Source organism: Papaver somniferum, unplaced genomic scaffold (assembly GCF_003573695.1).
Source record: "Papaver somniferum cultivar HN1 unplaced genomic scaffold, ASM357369v1 unplaced-scaffold_47, whole genome shotgun sequence".
In the NCBI taxonomy this organism is placed as follows: domain Eukaryota; kingdom Viridiplantae; phylum Streptophyta; class Magnoliopsida; order Ranunculales; family Papaveraceae; genus Papaver; species Papaver somniferum.
The window spans coordinates 648,120-669,845 of record NW_020647304.1 but is presented as its reverse complement, the minus strand read 5'-3'; the positions used below and the strand labels follow the sequence as shown (position 1 = coordinate 669,845).

General features: G+C 35.6%; 1 pseudogene; it reads right to left on the bottom strand.

Annotated features, from left to right (window-relative positions):
• Positions 1-9,582: 9,582 nt before the first annotated feature.
• Positions 9,583-9,682, bottom strand: LOC113342804 (annotated as a pseudogene).
• Positions 9,683-21,726: the final 12,044 nt, after the last annotated feature.

The window sequence follows — 21,726 nt, the reverse complement described above, 5'->3', positions numbered from 1 at the left end:
TACGGTAGTTTACTCGGTTAGTTTCTATATAAAGTGTATGAAATTCTGGTCTTGTGTTGAGAAGTTAGCAAGATGTACCAATAATTTGTATGTAACCATACCACTTCACGTGCAGCTTCGTTTGGGTAGTTTAACAAAATTACAGGAACACATTTTCCCAAATGGAGGTGATACTTTGTCCTCCACAGGACCACACCCAACGTTAGAGTGATTTTTTTTTTTTTTTTTTTTTTAAGGCCAAAGCAGGCTTGTATTAAATCAGAAAAACTGTCGGATACATTATCAAAGTGGCAAGAAATTGGAGGGAAGTCTAGAAACAAGCTGAATCCGAACCGCTTTTTGAATGACAACACATATCCTATGGAAAAGAAAATACTCCACTTTGACATTTGCATCATTACTAGCCATATAATTATGTAATCTCTTAAGGAATTTGATTGTGTCATCACCGAGCTCACCTAAGGTAGTGAAAGCAAGGACCCCAAATCCAAGCCCATGCTCTGTGCATTTCTCAAGATACTTAACACGTTTACGATCAATAGCCTTAGCGAGAGCTTGCCCTGGGGTAAAAGCACGTACTCCATCACATGTGAAGGGAGAGACACCAGTCACGTCCATACATACATCACGCCCATCAATCCAGTTATGAACTAGAATATCCCCAGGTCTTAAATCCGAGCCAGTATTGGAGATGAGACCTAAGTCGACTTCCTTCCTGGCAGGAACACTAGCACGGTAACATATGTCAGCAAAAGTGTCACGAGCAAGATCATGACGGAACTTAATCCAAATATCCTTGACACAATGTAGAGCGTGGTCTCCATAAATATCCATGTCTCTGCCACAACAAGGACAAGTGCTACCCTCTTCGAAAAGAGGGATACCCAGTCTATAACACAAAACCGCGCTGAATTGTCTAGGACCTATCTTCTGGTTAAGACCCTCAATCGGAACAGCCAACAAATAATCTTGTGCATGTTTAATCTTGTTACATTGCCAAAGAGCAACATCACGTGCCGACAGATTAAAGTTAATGGGTAAGTCTTTCAACACAGCACTAAAGTATCTAACCTCCAGAGAACGCATAGATTGGGGGGAGGCATGATGGATACTAAGTGGTGATTCAGCAATACCACATACTTGATTGTAAACACTTATAGCATGCTCCAGACTAGGGATAAAATCAGACACCTCTGAGTGGCGCAAGATATTACTCTGTTGCGAAATAGTTTGTAAACTAGATGCAACATAACCATATTGCATAGTATCGTACATAGTATAAACACATGCACCACCATGTTGAATGGGTAAAGTAACTAACCTTTGTTGAAGCTTACCAAATCCTTGGCCATCTCCCGTGACAAGGTGCTGAAGATATGTCATCAAAATCTCATCAATCAAAGGTTGGGCCTCACTCAAATGTGTTGTTTTGGCTGTTCGCATAGAGAAGTAGATCCTAGATACCCCTGTACAATTGCGCAGAAGAAGTAACTCACACTGTGGATCCTTAAGCTTCTTGATAGCCTCCATTAAGACTACAGTTTTCTGAACTCTTTTAACCACAAATTCTTTACAGAACTGGTCATTCGTACTCACTGGACCGCCTAATAATTTTACGTCGTCTGAGGGTCTGCTAATATCATCAGGGAAAACACCTGGAAAAACACTTCTGGCGTCAACTGTGGGCCAATAAATCTACGTCTTAAACACATTAAGGTGTAAGCCAAGAGCCGACCCTTCTTGTTGCACTATATCCAGGCTTTAGCCACCACCAGGGTGTCGCCAATAAGAGTTCCGTCATCCAGGTACCAGGCCTGGAGTTCCAGTTGACACTGGCGCGCAATGTTGTGAATGAGAGGGTGTAGAGTTAAGGCAAACAGAAGAGGCCCGAGAGGATCCCCTTTCTGCACTCCTTGCGCATAAACAAGAGTTTGGTTCATATAATACAACTTCGCAGGAGCTGAATAGAAAAACTCCACCCAATAAGAGATAGAAGGGCATTGCTTTCTAACCTCATTCAACATAACAGTGTGGTTCACCAAGGTGAAGGAATTTCAGAAATCCACAAGCAGCATTGTACGTGTATTGGAGCCTCCATGAACCTCCAACATACGGTTGAAAGAGTGGAGAATTAGCAGACAAATTACAAATTACAACTAGAAAGATACATAACCATGAAAAAACTGGAAACCCACACTAGAACACAAACAAATACTTCCCACAAAGCTAAAGACATAAGAAAATTTAGAAAATTAAAAAAACAAGCAGCCATTATCTATCAAACACCATCCAAGACTTTAATCTCCTTGAGAAACTGTTAGAGCATAACTCGGTCGACCTCGCATGCGTTTCTATATCAAGCATGTTTGTTAATGTTAGTGATCAAAACTATGAGTCTTGATTTCTAGTCTACATAGTTAAGTCTTGGATTAGGATAGAAAAGTGTAGTTGAGCTCAAGGACTTCATGGTGATTCATCATACAACTACAAAGATCTAATCAAGGAACCGTGGAACTTCATCAACAAAAAGGTATGTGGAGACTTGAAATTATATATCACTCAAAAGTATATCTATTCTATCTCCTACTTCTTATGAGACAAAAAGTCGTATGTTATATAGACTGAATCATACACATTTGACATTTCGAGCTGAGTATTCACTACTTATCTTTTTCTCGAAATCGTGTATTGGTAAAGCGTTTCGCTTTGATCAAGTTTATCTTCACCTAGTGACGAAATTCAGTGAAAAGTTTCAATTACTTTGAGAATTGCTCTGACATGAAACGGTCTGTGAATAACGGCTATATAACCTCCTCTGAGAATGTCTCAATGATTGGAATGATAGTTTAGATTACATAACCATGTATTCCTTAATCCGAAGTTTTCGAACTTTGTTGATTGAGAGAAACCGGAGGAACTGGCTTTTCCAAGTCCGCGAACCCAGTCCGCGAACTGACGGAAGTTCTCTTACCGAGAATTTCTGCTGGGATTTTCCAAAAACTCGTTTGCGTGTTTAGTCAACGAACTCAGTCCGCGAACCTAGTCCGTGAACTGGCGGAAGTCTCTTTGCCGAGATTTTTTGCTGAGTTTGGAAAACTCTGTCGGTTGCCTTAAGTCCGCGAACCTGTTTGTGAGCTTAAGTGGTTATGATCTAAAGATGTGCTCTGAACATAAAACTTAAATTACTAAGGAATGCTTTATGCAAACCGTGGCTATAAAGTTCATGAGCCGATTCATCGAATCGAATCATCTTTGTTTCAATTGTGTCTTGTATAGTTACATAAGATCTCATAGCAATTGAACAACTCTTTAACTAGTTCATTTGAGTCAATTGAACTAGTTATGGTGAAGAAAAACTAGGTTAATATGAAATGCTCATATGGTTAACCTTTTGGGTTACTATGTTGAACCAACATACACATACACGTTTGGGCACGGTTTTCACAAACCCAGTAAACGTCTACCCAAGTGTGTGTGACAAGCTAAGTTTTTGATCTAATAGTTGAGAAATATTAGCTTGAATCTAAATCTGGATTTCATCTAACAGTGAATATGGATTGCTTTACAACTAAGGCAAAACCCTGATTTGAAGTCTATATAAAGGAGACATCTAGCATTGGGCAAAACTAATCCCCACACGTCTGTGTGATACTAGTGCGCTCGCTAAAGTCGATTCTCCTTTAACATTTGGTTTTCTTCTCTAAAACCAGGTTAACGATTTAAAGACTTCATTGGGATTGTGAAGCCAGACTGATACTACTTTTATCGTAGTTGTGTGATCTGATGTTGCATCTTCTATCGTGAGAGTACAATCTTTGATTGGCTTGAGATCGTGAAAGTTCTCCGATAGGCAATATAAATAAGTCACAAACATCTTCGTCTCACTGTTTGTGATTCCTCGACAAACTGCTTGTGTAGTCAAGAAGGATTGTTTAGAGGTGATTGATTAATCTAGGCTGTTCTTTGGGAATATAAGACCGGATTACCAATTGGTTCCTGCTCACCTTGGTTTTATATTTTAAGACGGAACAAAACCTAAGGTTTTTCTGTGGGAGACAGATTTATCATTTGATAGACTTTTCTGTGTGAGACAAATTTGTTTATTATCAAGTCTGCAATTTTGGGTTGAAGCAACTCTTAGTTGTGGGTGAGATCATCTAAGGGAATCAAGTACGCAGTATCCTGCTGGGATCAGAGGCGTAAGAGTACAACTATACCTTGAATTAGTGGGAGACTGATTTGGGTTCAACTATAGTCCAGTCCGAAGTTAGCTTGGAGTAGGCTAGTGTCTGTAGCGGCTTAATACAGTGTGTATTCAAACTGTACTAAGTCCCGGGGTTTTTCTGCATTTGCGGTTTCCTCGTTAACAAAATTTCTGGTGTCTGTGTTATTTCATTTTCCGTATTATATTGTTTATCTTTATAATTGAAATAATACAGGTTGTGCGTTAAAGATTATCGATTGGAAATCCAACCTTTGGTTGTTGATTGATATTGATTGATCCTTGGATATTGGTCTTTGGTACCGTCCAAGTTATTCCTTGTGTTTGATTAAAGACTCGCTATTGTTTTAGCTTGAGTAAATCAAAACAAGTGAGAGATATTGACTCCTTGAGATACTTTAATCTAGATTGAGTCTGATCGTCTAGTTGATTCTCTAGCAAAGTATTTCGGAGTTAGTCCATACAGATTGCTAAGCGAAATATTGGGTGGTGTTGTTAGACCCCCTCTTTTTCAATTGGTATCAGAGCAGGTAAACATGTTAAAGACCTTATAAGTCTGTGTTTGTAGCGATCTGATTATGAACGAGTCTATCTCTAATAATGTACCAGTTCAGAAATTACCATATGATTCTAAAAGCTTGGATTCACCTGAGAGAACTGTCACATCTAAGTCAATATCAAAACATTCTCTTGATGCAAAAACTGTTGATTGGGAAACTCTCCTAGAAGAACAGTTGGATGAACTTTCTGATGAAGGTGATTCAGATATTGATAGAGATGTTGATGAGGAAGTCTCAGAGTATGTTAAGTTTTTGGATTCGTGGAGTATGAAGAAGATTAAAACTTCTCATGTCACACCTCTTCTGACTCCTCTTTGTCGAGAAAACAAGAAATTGAGAAGATGTTACGCAGGTGTTTATTTTCCGAATCTTCTTCCCATCACTCTCTTCTAGAATTCTTGGAAGAGAATTGGATTGACTATTCTTTTGCAAGTTAGTATTTCTCCAATTGGGAGCATTGGATTTTGTCTTCTTATTTACGAAGTTATCCTTTTGATAACCATTATGATTATGAAAAGGATTCGTACGACGTTTATAGTAAAATCTAGGTCTATCATAACACTGATTCCTTTGCCTAAAGGTTGGACAATTACAACCTGTAACGTTAAGAGGATCAGTCTTAACGTATGATCTTGGTTTCACAACTTCTTGTGATGCCCAAACAAGAACATCATAAAGTTTCTCATTCCTTATACGGAAACGACATCTCCTTTCCAAGTGACCTTTATTTCCGCAATGGTGGCAAACATAAGGAATGTTCTTACCTCGATCCGTGTGTGCTAACTTTGGAGGTTGATAAACTTTGCTCTTTTGAACCTTAAATGCTGGAGAAGGTATTTCACTTTTGCCATCAGTGGGAACCTTTTGTTGAGAAGAATCACTAGCTTTGACAAATTTTACCTCTTTCCTAGTACTTGGAGCATTTATTCCCTTATAGCCCAATCCTCGTGTATCACGATGATTTTTACTTTCTCCTAGCATAGTGGTTAATTTGCTTGAACTAGTATTGAACTTTTTCAAGTCATCTTCCAACATCTTGATTTTATCAAGAGCAGCATCTAAATCAGCCTCAAGGCGTTTTTCTCGAGTTAGATAAGCGCTTTCTCTGTCTTAACCTAATCTGATTTAGCCCATCGGATAGGTGCAACCGTGCAACTCTTTGCCTTGTGATGACAATTATTCTTGTTTAAGTTTGGCGGCCGTCAGAGTAATTAGAGATCCAATTTGTTCATACTGGGTTATTATTTGCTTGGAAAAAATATTTTGTTTGTTTGTTTTTTTTTTCTTCTTTTTTTTATTTTGATGCTTGTCTACTGTAAAACTCATATAGTTGGGTTAGCATCCATATTTACGTCAAAAGTTGTACTTTTTTCCCTTCGTTTCAGGTTTTATCCCATGTGGTTTTCCCGACAAGGTTTTAATGAGGCAACATCTCGTTGACGTTAATTTTCTTTCAAAATGTTGATATTTATGCTCTTTTTCCTTCATCCAATTTTTTTCCCATCGGGTTTTACTGGCAAGGTTTTAGTAAGGTAATATAATTCAATATGATGGTAATCCAAGGGGGAGTTGTATCAATTTTGGTTGTTTAATGGATGCCCACATTTGATTGAACCAAATCAACTTAATCATCTCCTAAGAATTTGGATTTCCTTCTCACAAATACGATTTTTTTCAGTATGATAAGGTATTCATATCTTGGCACTTTGTTGAAGAAAAACATCAACTATTTCTGCAAATCATCTCCAAGAAATTAGCAATCCAAGACACAAGTACTTAATGTATTGAAAGAAACATGAAGACTTGGGAACACTACTGTTAGAAGACTAACACAAAAGAAGACTTCATCAACTGGTAGATTTCTCACGAAAGCATTGCCGTCTCCAGCATTCAAGAAATTCGTTTATCGAAATTAGGAAGTGTCGACTTGAAGATTTGCAAGCCAAGACTTAAATGAAGTACTTATCAGGGGGAGCATCATAAAAGGTATTTTACTGGACTATCACGTTGTACTCTTTTTCCTTCGTCAAGGTTTTGTCCCATTAGGTTTTCCTTGTCAAGGTTTTAATGAGGCAACATATACATGTCCAAGTCTGTTAAAAGTTTTTCATAATTGTACTATTTTTCCTTCGATCAGGTTTTGTCCCTTAGGATTTTCCTGACAAGGTTTTAACGAGGCAGTAAGCTTAGATACAGTGGTCATCTAGGGGGAGTGTTATAAACGGCAGTTTATTATATAGATGCCCACTTTAGTGAAACCCTATTACTTGGGAACCAAGTATGTAAACTCTATAAATAGAGTCATAAACTTTTGTATTCTATACACACATGAATAAGAAGTCTCTCTCTTTACTTCTCTTATTTTCTGTCTCCTTCTCCTTTTACAAGAAGAAGATTTTTTTAGACTTTTAGTTTTTCTGGCCTTGGTTCTGCTCTAAGTTTAAGTTTAAGTCTAAGCCTAAGGCCCGTTTGGACTTAGTGAAAAATTAAATCAGATTAGGTTCGATGGATTGATGAAATAGAGTTTTTTTTTTTTTTTTAGATTTATTTCAAAAAACTAGATTTTGATTTGCTCAACCAAAATGAATGATTTCAGTGGAAAATTAGAGATGGATGAATCTCTATATATTAGAGAAACCATATTTTACAAATACCCACGATGGAGATCCTATAATGGTTAATCTCTTAGCTCAAACGTCCATTTCAGGGAAATTTACCGTTGGAATTAACCATAAACCGTAGGGGCCATTTACGGTTGCAGTTAGCCATAGAAGCCAATCGTACGGGTCAATTACGGTTAATATCTGAAGAACATCCGACCGTAACTGGTTAAAATTGTGACCAATCACAAACCAGTTACGGTTGGATTGTTGTCCTGTGAGACGAACCGTAAATAAGTTATAATTTGTTTGTTGATGGCTAGTATCCAATCGCAATCGTTTACGATTGATACCATTTAAATCAAAGTCGGTCATAAGTTACGGTTCGTTTGTCTGTTGCTAGTATCCAACCGTAACTATTTACGATTAATAACATTTAAGTCAGCGCTAACCGTAATCAAACTCAAAAACTTAAATTATTTTACTCATGAATTTTTACAGTTAGTACTGTTAAATTCGAAACCAACCGTAAATAATTTTACGGTTACAAAATGAACCGTAGCTGGATATTTCAAATAGTTTTTAAGGATTTACGGTTGGTAGTTCTTTAATCACCTACCGTAACACCTTTAGAGAGTTCGTTTGGTAATTGAAGAATAACCAACCGTAACCGTAACACCAATCGTAGTTGAGTTTTCAATCAAATGCTACCCTAATTTAACTTAAATTTGAATGTATCTAATCTAATTCGAACACAAAAAAAAAAAACAAAAAACTCATACCTTACATTACATTACGCATACTGGTTACTCCATCCAGTGGTTTAAGGGATTGAAAAAAAATTAATGGAGAATAACAGTTAAAACTGGAGGAGAAAATAAAAGATGAAAAAAACTGATTTTGATTTTAATTTTTAATTTCATTTATTTATTTATTTATTTATTCATTAGGTTTAAATTCACTGTAAGGTAATTTAGTCTTTTTAAGGGATGGGATGAGGGTAATTTAGTTCTTTAAAGATGAAAGGGTAATCTAGACCATCAACATGACACTAGGACACCCCCTAGCCAATTTGGTGGACATTACTATCATGAGTAAGTCTCTCTAATGGAATCATCATCCCCTAGAACATATTTCAGAAAAATGTCTTCCAAGAAGTCAGACATGGCATGCCTGTTAGTCAATATTTCCCATTTACCAACAGTCCTCGTTGGTTAGATGTCATAAGCTATGCCTATGTTGTTTTGCGAAATTGATCAATACTACTTTGATATTTCTTTAAGAAAGACTCATGGTTTGAATCCCTAAAACAAAATATTTCCCAAGAAAAAACTTATATTATTTTATTTGGTTACTCTTTTGAGCATACTTCGAAGTTCTTGAAGGTTTCTGTGAGTTGAATGCGTGACTGCGTCGCCTTGTAACCGGTAAGGCCTTGGGTATCAAAGCTCCACTGAGCTTCCCTCGCCTCGATTCAACTTACTTTGACTCGGATTGATTCCAGAGGGGTTTGCTCAGATTATAACGAGTTCCTTTTTGAAAGAATAGAAGTTGGTCTAGAAACAATCTAAGTGGAGCCATCAGGCTTTTTGTTTGCTAGAAATCAATAGGTCTGATTTGGTTGAGTCAGCCTTGTTTTGTGATTGCATAGAATTCCCCACTTTATTCTTTTGCATGCCTGAACGTAAAAGAGACGCCCTAGGTAGATTTGTTAAAGAGAAACCTAATAGTTCTAAGCGTCTCGATTACCTCAATTTAGAATGACCGAATCTTGAAGATTTTGTTTTTGAACGTCCGTTTGAGGAGAAAATCCCTGATATTCCAATAGTGCCAGAAATGGCAACTTTAAAAGCTTTGTTGAACCCTACTAGGACTACTCGTCCCTCGTGTATCAGGTTATCTGAAACTGAAGCAAATTATGAACTTAAGCCTGGAACCTTACAGTTGCTCCCAATATTTTTAGGGAAAGAAAATAAAAACCCCTATTTCCATGTCAGGGACTTTGAGGAAATTTGTAGTACACTAAAAATTAGAAACCTTGATGATGATGCTTTGAAACTCAGATTATTCCCCTTTTCCTTGAAAGATAAAGCCAAATCGTGGCTATATAGTTTGGCTTCCGGATCAATTGAAACGTATGAACAACTTACATCTACCTTTTTGAACAAGTTTTTCCCTAGGCACAAAACATCGTCTATTAGGACGCAAATCTGCACATTTTCTCAACAGGAGGGAGAATCCTTGTATAGGTATTTGGAAAGGTTCAATGATCTCTTAGCCCAATGTCCTCATCATGGTTTAGAAAAGGTTAGGTTAGTTCAGATCCTTTATGAGGGTTTAGATTATCCCACTACAACCACAGTAGAATTTATTTGTACAGGTGGGTTGAAAACCAAACAGTTGATGATGCGATGAAATATTTGCATGAAATCGCCGAAAAGACCCAACAATGGGAAAGTAATATGGGACCCCAGAAAACAATTCTTCTAGGCAGAGGAAATATTAATAGGGTAGAAGGAAACTTTGAATCAGATGCCAAATTGCTGCTATAGCAAAAAGGTTAGAAGCTTTATAAGTGTGTCACACTAGTGGTAGATTAGAGCCTTTTTGGGAAGGCCATAATAATGAAGAGCAAGCCAATGCTCTCTATAATAACACTAGATTCGATAACCGTCAGAAGTTTGACCCATATTCAGAAACCTATAATCCTGGTTGGAGAAACCATCCGAACCTTTCGTGGTCTAAAGGCCATAGTCAAGGTCAGTTTAGTAATTCTAATGCTCCCCCAGGTTTTGGTTCAGATAAGAACTCTTCAGGTCAGTTTCAGAACTCTTCAGAGAATAGAATAACGAGCTTAGAGGAATCTCTTAGTATATTAAGAAAGAGCCAGGATATGTTAGCACAGAGCCAGGACATGTTATTAAAGAGCCAAGTTAGTTTTCAACAAGAAACCAAGCGGAACTTTCAAACTAATGCTCAGCCTCTTGCTAAGTTAGAGCTTCAAGTCGGCCAAATAGCTAAGACCTTAAGTGAGAGAGATAACGGAAGGTTCCCTAGTCAGACTAATCCCAATCCTAGAGGAGTTCATGAAGTAGGTGCAAAACCATCGAATCAATTGAATGTTGTTAGAACCCTTAGGAGTGGTAGAGTAGTAGACAATCAGGTAACCATGCCCGATAGTGAGCATACTGTAGTTCACCCCTCAGGACCAACCATAGATGAGGAGACTGATAAAGTTTCTGATGATGTCAATTCGGTTCCTGAGAGGCCCTATTTTATGCCTAGAGCCCCATTTCCACAGCTATTAGTACCAACAAAGAGTGAATCCAACTTTAATGACATAATGGAGGTTTTTAGGAAAGTTACCATAAACCTTCCGTTACTAGAAGCAATTAGGCAACTTCCAGCTTATGCCAAGTTTCTTAAGGATATGTGTACCCGAAAGCGAAAGCTTAGTGTCCTTAAAAAAGCCTTTTTAGCTAGTCATGTAAGTTCGATCATTCAGAACCCCACAACTCCTAAATATAAAGACCCAGGTGCGCCTACCATTGCTTGTACGATAGGAAAACACAGGGTACACAAAGCTTTACTTGACTTAGGAGCCAGTGTGAACTTACTCCCATACCATGTGTACTTAAAGCTAGGGCTCGGTGAATTGAAACCTACCAAGATAACATTGCAATTAGCTGATAGGTCTGTCAAGATTTCTCGTGGTGTGATAGAAGATGTTCTTATTGAGGTCGACAAGTTTATTTGTCCTGTGGATTTTGTGTCCTTAGATACCCAACCTGTCCCAGACCCAGAGAACCAGATACCTGTGATTTTAGGTCGCCCATTTTTAGTTACGTCTAATGCGATCATAAACTGTCGAAATGGTATTATGAATCTATCTTTTGGTAATATGACTATTGAGTTAAATATTTTTAATGTCAATAAGCTACATTCTGAGCTATATGACACGTGCATTGAAGAGGTGAACATGATAGGAACCTTAGTTCAGGAGTCATTACCAAATATCGCACCAGAAGATCCATTAGAGAGTTGTCTAGCCCACTTTACATGGATTTCGACGAAGATAGCATTGAACAAGTGAATGCTATGTTGGATTCTATTCCTATGTTAGATACTGATAAATGGAAAGCTAGGTTCGAACCATTACTAGCTTTTGAGTCTACCTTAATCCCTTGTTTAGAAGAGCCTCCTAAGTTGGACCCTAAATCTGCATTCTTAGGGCCATCTAAGACTTTGCCTGTGATTATAGCATCCGATCAGGACAGCAGGCCAGAAATCGTGCTTCAAGACAATAAGGAAACTCTAGGGTTGACCATACAGGATATGAAACATATAAGTCCTACAGCTAGTATACCTCAAAAGAATTTAGAGGATGAACCACCATTATAACTCAGAGAAAGCAATTGACCTTTTTCAGAACCTGATGGTCTAGAAATTAGGAATATTGTGACTAGTCTATTAGAGACACCCAAAATTCTAAGTTGGGGGTAGTGATCGTCAATTATCCCCAGTAGAAGTCCCTAACTTGGGACTCGCCTACTGCATATGAGGTATCACTTGAGTCTATTCAGACTCCTCAACCCGATCCTCCTGATACTGTCCAGGAGGAAATCCAGCTATTAAAGTCCCGTTTTCGGATGAATCTGTTTTTCAAGACACTCATATGAAGCCCAATGGGCGCCCCAAATAAATCCAGTTGTCTTGCAAGAAACTTTCAATGAGGTTGTGCTCCTTATGTTATTTTTTCTGATCCTGTGCAGTTGTTTCATATTAGTGGCAGTTTTATTTGGTTTTGATGACCCACAGTTATTTCGACTACTGATATATGATTTGAAAGGTAACTAGCCATTTATGAAACTTGATGTCTGGCTGAAGACTTTAAACTTAGCACTTCTTGGGAGGTAACCCAATCTCATGCAACACGGTAATATCTTTCCTTAACTCTTTTGCTTCAATGGTAACAGTTTCTCCTTGTTCATGCTTTTAATTTCATCTTTAGAACATTGAGGACAATGTTAGATTTAAGTTTGGGGTATGGGAGAAACTTTTTAGTTGCATAATAAACTCCAGAGCCTAGAAATTTATGCTTATTAAGGATGCACTAACCAATCTAAGTGGATGGAAGCATTTTGGTTGTAGGAGTTGAGGAACCAATCTGATTAGATGGAAACATCTAAAGAGTATTCATAAAAGCACAGAGCTCAGTGTTAGAATAACATGATAGTTTCACCATATCTCGTTGAGTCCTTTTCACTTCTTTTGATGTTTTGTTTTTAAACTATGTTTCTCTAAGTGATTAGGTGGGGCTCACGATTCAAGTTGTTACCAATGCTAGGGTGAATTAGAGTGATTGAGATACCATGAAAAAAAAAAAAAAAAAAAGATGAAAAAAAAAAGAAATTGAGACCAGACCATTTGACCAAAAGGAATAAATTCAATAAAGTCGACCACTGGTACCCTTGTATATGCCAGTTGTGTTGACCTAGAGTTAGGTTATCGACCACTGGTTCCCTTGTATATGCCAGTGTGTTGATATTAGTCAGACTAGTATCTCAATCCATTAGGATAGGTTCATTTTGGCGGAGGCCTTCAGACAGATATGGGAAACGCCGTTCACTTAGTAAACATCAAAACCATCTATGTTTTTCTATATCCATCTTCTTGATCTATCCATGTGATTAGTTTTGACTCCGGATATTGATGTCCATAGTGCGACTATCTGAGTAGAGCTCTGTCACTTTATATGAATTTTAGTATGCTTGAGTGCAAACTCGTGTACAACAATTGGAATTTCGCATCAGGGTACTTCCTCCTGTATTCAATAAGTATGCCAACCAAGGAAATTCTTTAGTGCCTTCCAAGGTTCTGTGTAGATAGCTAAGGTCTGGAGTACAGGTTTTGTGGGTATATCTCTTGTAAGCCCTCCCGAGACTATAACTCGGCCACTAGGGCCACCTAGGGGTTTAAAGGCTTATTGCATACGCTAAATGCAATCGACGATGCCTGCGACAGTGAGTTAGGATTTTATTTTTTATTTGATTTGCTCGAGGACTAGCAAATAATAAGTTTGGGGGTATTTGATAGGCACATTTTTGTGTCTTATATAATCTCAATTGTATATATTATTAGTGCTCGATTTTATATTTATTATGGTTTTTTATGTCCCTGTAGGTATTTTTAGAGAAATAAGCTTTTGCGGCGAAATTGGCTAAAAAAAATGGTTTTTGCGTTCGTGGGAGAAAATTATTATACGGACTCTCACTTTGGATAAGGGGTAACCTAATTACTACGGGGTGACCCATTTCCAGGCATCTGCTAAAGGGAGACCAGCACAGGATAGGGGGGTCATTTTCTTCTCAAATTCGAATGAAATTTTGGCGGGAAAAATATCCAGTAAAGAACCAAACTTTGGGTTGGATTTCGAAGGTGTTTAGAGAGATTCAATCGCTGAAATTTGTTGGGCTGGACGTGATTGAGCATAACAGGCTTGGTATGTGCGCTGGAATCAATCAAATTGGGCTAGATAATTCGGAAAAAGGAAACAGAGGTTGAGTTGTATACGGAAACTTTATGGAATTATTTTAGGAATTTCAGGGATACTAAAGGCGTGATATTGTTTCCTAAGGTGAGATTCTATCTAAGGAAGAGTTTCGGATGATTTGGAAGTCTTAGAAACGCATAAGGAAGTTGGAAGAGAAGATTATTGCTATGGCTTGCACGAAAAGAAAAAGAGAGAATTAAACGCTATTTTTAGGTTTCTGAGCAGTATAAAAGGTGTGTTCGAGTTCCAGAGAAGGTTACGAAGTTATTGGAGCAGTCGCAGAGGAGTTTGTAGCACTACAGAGCTGAATTGATCAAGTTGCAGGAAAACCTGTGTTTCTGCTGCTGCTGCTGCTGTTGAAGAACAAACGTTGCAAATAAGAACATCGTCTCAAATTTGTAACGCTGCTACAGTGACTTCTTTGTAACAGTCAGTCCTTTGTTTTGCAACTCCATTACATCGTTGCAAAAAATCAGTGTTATAGTTTCTTTTAATCAACTTTTGAACCATAAACAAATATTTTGAGCAAGTAATTAATATGAGGAGCTAAATACCATTGCTGAGGCGATAGAGGAAGCTATTTTTCCAACAAGAAGTGGTATATTCTATTTTATTTATTTATTTGCAATTATTTTATGATTATTTGCCTTGGTTGAAAATTGTTTGAATGATCCTTGTTAAGCAATTGTTATTTCTTTTGATAGAGCATACTTGGACCTAGGTTTTTGATGTTCTATGCTTCGGATTTACACTTGTTATTTTGAGAATCTACTTGTTGTAATAGTTACAATCAAATTGAACGAGAAAATTGCATAAATATAAATATTGGGATTAAATCACTTTGAACTTGGAAAATAGTGGAATCTTAGCCTCAGTGTTCTTTTAATATTGATATCATTTTTGGTTGAGTTTGTGACAATTTTTAGTTTGTTTTCTATTTTAGTTTTAGAATTTAAGTCTATATTTTATCCTTCGCAAGTCTGAGAATCGAGCCACTTTTACCACTATCTACAAATCACATCATCCTTCCACCATTAGGTATCTCACATAACCACCTCAATAGGTGGGATGAATCCCTCACATCTCTACGAGATTTACATTGAGGATTCCATGACTAAAACACTTAGCCTAGACCTCCTTATATAGGAGTCACAAACTTGGTTCCCAAGTCTTGGCCTCCTTGGACTAGGAAACCGACTCATACTAGGAAACCATGGTCAATTTAGGTATTCCATCTTAATATGGTAATTAACTCAAACTAAGAATTTAACCTAAACTAGGAAACCACCGTTTCCCTACACTATATAACAATTAAAATAATTCATTTCAAAACATGAGATAGTCTCAAGATATCTGATAGGGTTGAAAACTTATACATATACATAACCGCAACTGCACGACGTGTATAATGTCGACAACGGAAAGTATGGGTCGAACCCACAGAGAGCGGTGGAAAATACCGTAACCAGTATTCCTAATCGACTAACCAATCAAGATATGAATTTCTAATTTTTGAAAGTATAAAAACAAAAAAAATTAACTAAACTGATAGAATGAATCCAATGGAAAATCGGTAGCCAGTATCTACAACTAATTCTATTCAATTACTGTAATGAAACATAATTCATGAATATTTATTTATTATCTGTTCTATCGACATCACCTATTATATGTATTATGCTTAAAAAAAAACCATATTATATGTATTAGAGTCGCAAATATCACTAGTATACCTAAGTATAGCACATCAAAATGCTTAACCCAATAATGCACCATCAAATTGCATTAGCGAGAACATAATACGAAATTAAATATGAGCTCCCAAGACAATGAGAAAAATATATTTATGAACCTATCAATTATGCACAGAAGTCACTGTATCATACATAATTGGTGAAGCAACAACCAATTTCTATATTAAATCAAAAAATACAATCATGGAATTAATTAATTAATTCAAATCATAAAGGTCTTTTTAAATATGGATCAATTCAATTAACCTACAACTCCATGTGGTTTCAACCACGAAACCCTAGTTACGAAAATCTAGCAATACATAATTATGGGTTTCTTAAAACCATCCAAAAATAATCATAAGAGAAAAAAAAAAAAAATTAAACCGTCGCCTTCTCTTTTTTTCAACTCCAAATGAATTTTACAGCTAACACAACTTTCTCGCCTCCTTCCCTTGTCACTGTCCGTCACCAGCAGCGAAAGAAAACTTGGAAGAGGAATCCCCCTTCATCTTGTCTTTGTTGATGTATTTATATGCGCAGCTTAGGAATTCATTCCGACCAAACATAATTCCCAAGCAGGGCCGTAGCAAATTAATTTAGGGATCTGGGCGAAGTTAGAAGAAACGAAGGAAAAAATATTTTTCTTTTCTTTTGAGTTCATACAAAAGATATTATAGACAATCAAATGATAAAATTGGCCAAATTTTTTTTTTAGAAAAACCAAAAAATAAAAGATACCTTACATCTTCAAAGATAAGTACTCCTGCTTTTTTCGAAGTGAAATTATGGATTATACTATCAAAATCTACTTTAACTTTGTATAACCTTGTTCGGATAAGCCAACTGTTATTGGAATTGTCGGATAAGCCAACTGTAATTGGAGTTGTCAACATGTATGATGTATACACATTGGGGTTTCAATCTTCCATATATTTTTAAGAAATTCGACACTTAATTATTTTGCTTTTCTGGTATGGGCAGGCAAAAAAACTATCCAAAATTTCAATTTCACATATACATTATTCCTGGGAATCCATATGAATCCTTAGATAACTTTTAAGCTTGATATAGGTGTTGTTAAAATGAGTTATTGCCCATTGCCCGACTTGCAATATATTTATGCACAAACACTACGTACATTCTATTGCTCATTTAAAAGTTTGGAAATGGAATCTAGATTTATTTATTTTAAAAAAGAAAACTAAATGGCAAATGAAAATTTTACTTTGATTTCATTCCGAGAAAAACAAACTAAATGGTTGGAATTTAATTTCGAGAAAAATCATCCTTCTTCCGATTTAATCGGATCTTTTCATACTTGTATTTGTCTTACTCCGGTAATCCTTCTCTTTCTCTTGTCGGATTTTTCGGTATTGTACTCTTACGGTATGTTCTTGTTACGTTGTATTCTCTTATTTTCGATCTTAAACACATTGTAACCTTGAAAACCCATTAATAAAAGGGTTCCTTGTTTATCAAAAAAAAAAAAAAAAAAGATATTATAGACAATCAAATGATAAAATTGGCCAGAATTTTTTTTTTAGAAAAACCAAAAATAAAAGATACCTTACATCTTGAAAGATAAGTACTCCTGTTTTTTTCGAGAGAAATTATGGATTATACTATCAAAATCTACTGTTAACTTTGTATAACCTTGTTCGGATAAGCCAACTGTAATTGGAATTGTCGCATAAGCCAACTGTAATTGGAGTTGTCAACATATATGATGTATACTCATTGGGGTTTCAATCTTCCGTATATTTTAAGAAATTCGACACTTAATTATTTTGCTTTTCTGGTTTGGGCAGGCAAAAGAAAACTACCCAAAATTTCAATTTCACATATACATTATTCGTGGGAACCCATATGAATCCTTAGATAACTTTTAAGCTTGATATAGGCGTTGTTAAAATGAGTTATTGCCCATTGCCCGCCTTGCAATATATTTATACACAAAAACTACGTACATTCTATTGCTCATTTAAAAGTTTGGAAATGGAATCGAGATTTATTTATTTTAAAAAAGAAAACTAAATGGAAAATGAAAATTTTACTTTGATTTCATTAGGTAAATTTGCTTCTTCATTTTGAACCAGGAAATAGAGAAAACCATAGAACTTATAAATTAAAAACAATAAAGTGGATTTGATGGGAAATTCAAATACTTGACGGGAAACTAAAAGAAAAAAAAAAAAGATACATATAGTGTATCATGTCTTACACATAACGAATAGGATTTTGGGGGCCGAAATTTGGGAGCCCTAGGCTGTTTCCTAGTTGGCCTATGCTCAGCAACGGCCTAAACACATCTTGACCACCGATGCAATCAGCGAAACTTCTTTTCATCTGTTAGGCCTTTTCACGAATACTGGAAGCGCAGTTTCAGAGTGTCATCCGGCATACCTCTGCTGGTTATATGAGGAAACCCACAGATACACATACACAGTTTAGGCGTTACCCTCTTACGGTGCGTATTGCTGGAAAAAGCAAGGAGAACCGAACATACATTGCTACTGATAAGGTACCGTTAGGTTAGACTACTTTATTCTTAAGTTTCTCAACCAAATTTAAGGATTCCTCGTGTGTATTGCTGGCTGGAGAATTTCGTTTCATCTTGTGGCAATCAGGGCTGGAAATTTAGACCTGTTTGCCAAAAGTCTTCAATATGTTGATAAACCAGCACAAATGGAATTGAGTGTAAGAATATTTCTACACATAGAAATATCCTTTTGGGCCATGTAATAACTTGGCTAATTATGAATATTTCTAAACATGTAGGTTACAATTTTGGGATCCTTTCATATTCCCTCTTCCTTGATGGACGGTCGAGATTAAATGAAAATTCTAAATCCTATGAACCTTGGTCCTCCTTATACCTATAAAAGGAACTCTATAACCATCAAAATTGGGTTCATGAATTGTATTATTATTTCATTACATAAAAAAAAAAGGTCAAGAAGGAGAAACTAAGAGTTTCTCAAGGTATTACAGCTGCTACAAAGATCATCGGTCATGTATTATGGATTAGCACTATAAGATATTTCTCATAGACTCTCTTGCATATTTTATTGTGTGATTATCATGAAGTTCAAGATCCTAAATTATGTATCTATAAAATAAATCTAACAGTTGGCATCAGAGCATGTGTTTAGAACTCATGATCATCCGATAATGATATGCGAAAATCGTGATGTCTTTAACCTATGTCCGTATTCACGTCTATGAGCTTAATTTTCAAGACCAAAAGCAAAAATCCAAATCAGTGTGTAATATGCATAGCCTTCGATTCACGAAAGCTTATTACCAGATATACATATAATATGTGGAATGATGGGAATCAAAAATGAAGATTATTGGTACTTTTTTTTTATTTCTCCGTAAGGTTCATAGGGGAACATGGAAACGTTGACGTGTCACCATCATGGCCATGGGTGCGTTATTTTTCAGTGGTCTGAACTCAAAAGAATTTGGACCAACAGATGATGAACTTAAAGTTACGTTTTTTAATGGGCATTAATTGACAGTCATAGGCTTAAGGAAAGTCAATAACGTTTTGATTTCTTTTTTCTTTTCCTTTTCACGTTCAAGTTTTATTATGGAGGGTCAATAATGTTTCGTCTTTAATCTCCATTAAGAAAATTAAATGGACCTTAAATGAACCTTAAATGGACCTTAAAGTTTCCTTAAAGCATAACACAACCCGTTGATGTGGACCCTGGCCATTAGTTTAGCCTTTGATGGAATTGGCTGTAGAAATGATCTGTTTAGGATTTTCGTCGTTCAATATTATGAATTTCATTAGGTCATTAGAAAAAAAAAATCAATTTTATAATTAAAACCAATTTATTCGATAATGTTAAGAAATTATGAAGTTTTTTTTTTTATTATTTAAAGAAATGTGATCCAACTAATATGCTTCCGCTTAATTGAAAACGTTAAAGCAAAATTTTGAGTTGATTTTTATCGAATGATTTTATAATAGAAGCCATTTTTTTAACACTATTAAATTTAAGTGTATATTACGGTATGGTTTATGTGTATGTGCATCATGGTAGGATTTTTTCTCCTGACGTTATTTTTTGTTATTAAACGAGATTATTGTCCGCAAGATCATTATGTCGAGACTCTTTAGTATCACCACAGTATACTGGAGTGTTTTTATCTTAAGCAATAATCATATTGTCATTGTAAGCAGGAATTCGCCAAACCGTAAAGGTGAGGTTTAGCGACTATCGAATTATTATGATAATGGCATTATTGTTAAGATTGTTTGGCGATCACCACAGTGATTTCAAATAATTTCTTTGGACATAATCATTATATTGTCAAGTGCTTACTATATTTTTTTGCTTAAATGTATTAGAACGCCAATTACCCACAGGTGATTCGAGTTCACATGTTTAAGAAGACACTTAAGGATATGATTTTTGGTTATACATTATGGATCTGAATCATTTTTTCGTCTTAATGAGTGTCTAGTATCATTTCTCCACATTTTCTACCTTGAGTGCCAATTTAGACTGCATTTACTAGACATAACAGTAAAGATCATGATTAATTAAATTACGCTTAAGTTTCCATCATTTCTTATAAAAAAGCATAAAAGAAAATTTACGTTAATTAACTCATTATCGAGTTGAGTACCCTATTATGAATTTTTAAATTTATATGTATTTTTATTATGTTGTTTTATCTAAAACTTGTTGCATATTCTATAGAAAGTAAGGTTTATTTTTGGATAAATTCCTTCATATTTGTGAGAATATATGATGTTCATTGCCTATTCTTGCACCCTTCATTTTAATCCACATTATATGTGTTATTCATCATGATTTTTCAAACTTGCATCAAATTAAACTAGTGATGCATCAAAGAATTTTTCTTCAATGAAATTCATTATAGAAACATACTTATAGACTTGCTTAATGCTCAATTTTGGGTTAAGAAATGTTCACCATGTTTGAATATTTTTCCTATAAATGGGTTAATGTTTTCATATTTTCTATATGACATGCTTTTTGGATTAATTTTTGTGATTAATGTTTTAGGGATACTCATAATTGTTTATAATCGACTAATTTTATGATCAGATCAAGTATGTCCATATTATTGAGTGGGACTGTGCAATATCACAAGAAAAGTGAGTGTGATATTTGCAATTGTACATATTTTCTAGATAGTTTAGTTATCAGTGATACTAAACTCTTATCTTGTAACTATTATGTATTTTGAGTCATTTTTAGTTTGATTTAACGATTAGAACAATGCTGCTCACAAGTAGTTTTGGTTCACACGTTTAAACAAGCATTAAGGTTACCCAAATGTTTCATATACATGTGAAATAATAGCCACCCACAGGTGACTACAATTCACATTATATTAGGATGAACATATTTAGAATTATTCGAGTTTGTTAATACATTTTAGGACGTGAGTTGCCCACAGGTAATTCTAGTTGTAGTATTTAACAAACGTAATGTTGAATTATGAGAATGTAAAATATGTACTGATGTTTTTCATGTCTCACATTGTTCCTTGATAAGGTTTTACTCACAGGAGAATCTTATTGAAGGTATGTAACTACTGTAAGCTTAATTGTCATTTATCTCTATTATAAATTTCAGCTTTTGTTCTTATTAATTGTTGATTATGATTATTTTGTAGACTTTTAATGGTCCAATTTTTGGAAGATAAAATTGTTTATCACCCGACAATTTTTCGCGTTACTGTGTAAATCTATTGATTGCATTATGGATCCCAATCTATGGATGTTTTCTTGAACATTCATTATTGAATTTGAGAGGCAATTATAGATAAAGTGAAAATCATAAAGTCTGACAAAGGTGGTGAATATTGTGAAAGGTATTACAAAACAGGATAATATCCTAAATCTTTTGCATAGTATCTTCAAAAAAATTGGAATTGTTTTTCAATACACAAAGCCAAATTATCCTTGGCATAATGGTGTATAACAAAAGGCAAAATCATACTTTTATGAAAATGGTTAGAAGCATGATGAGTTATGCATAATGACCACATATCAGTGAATGTATGT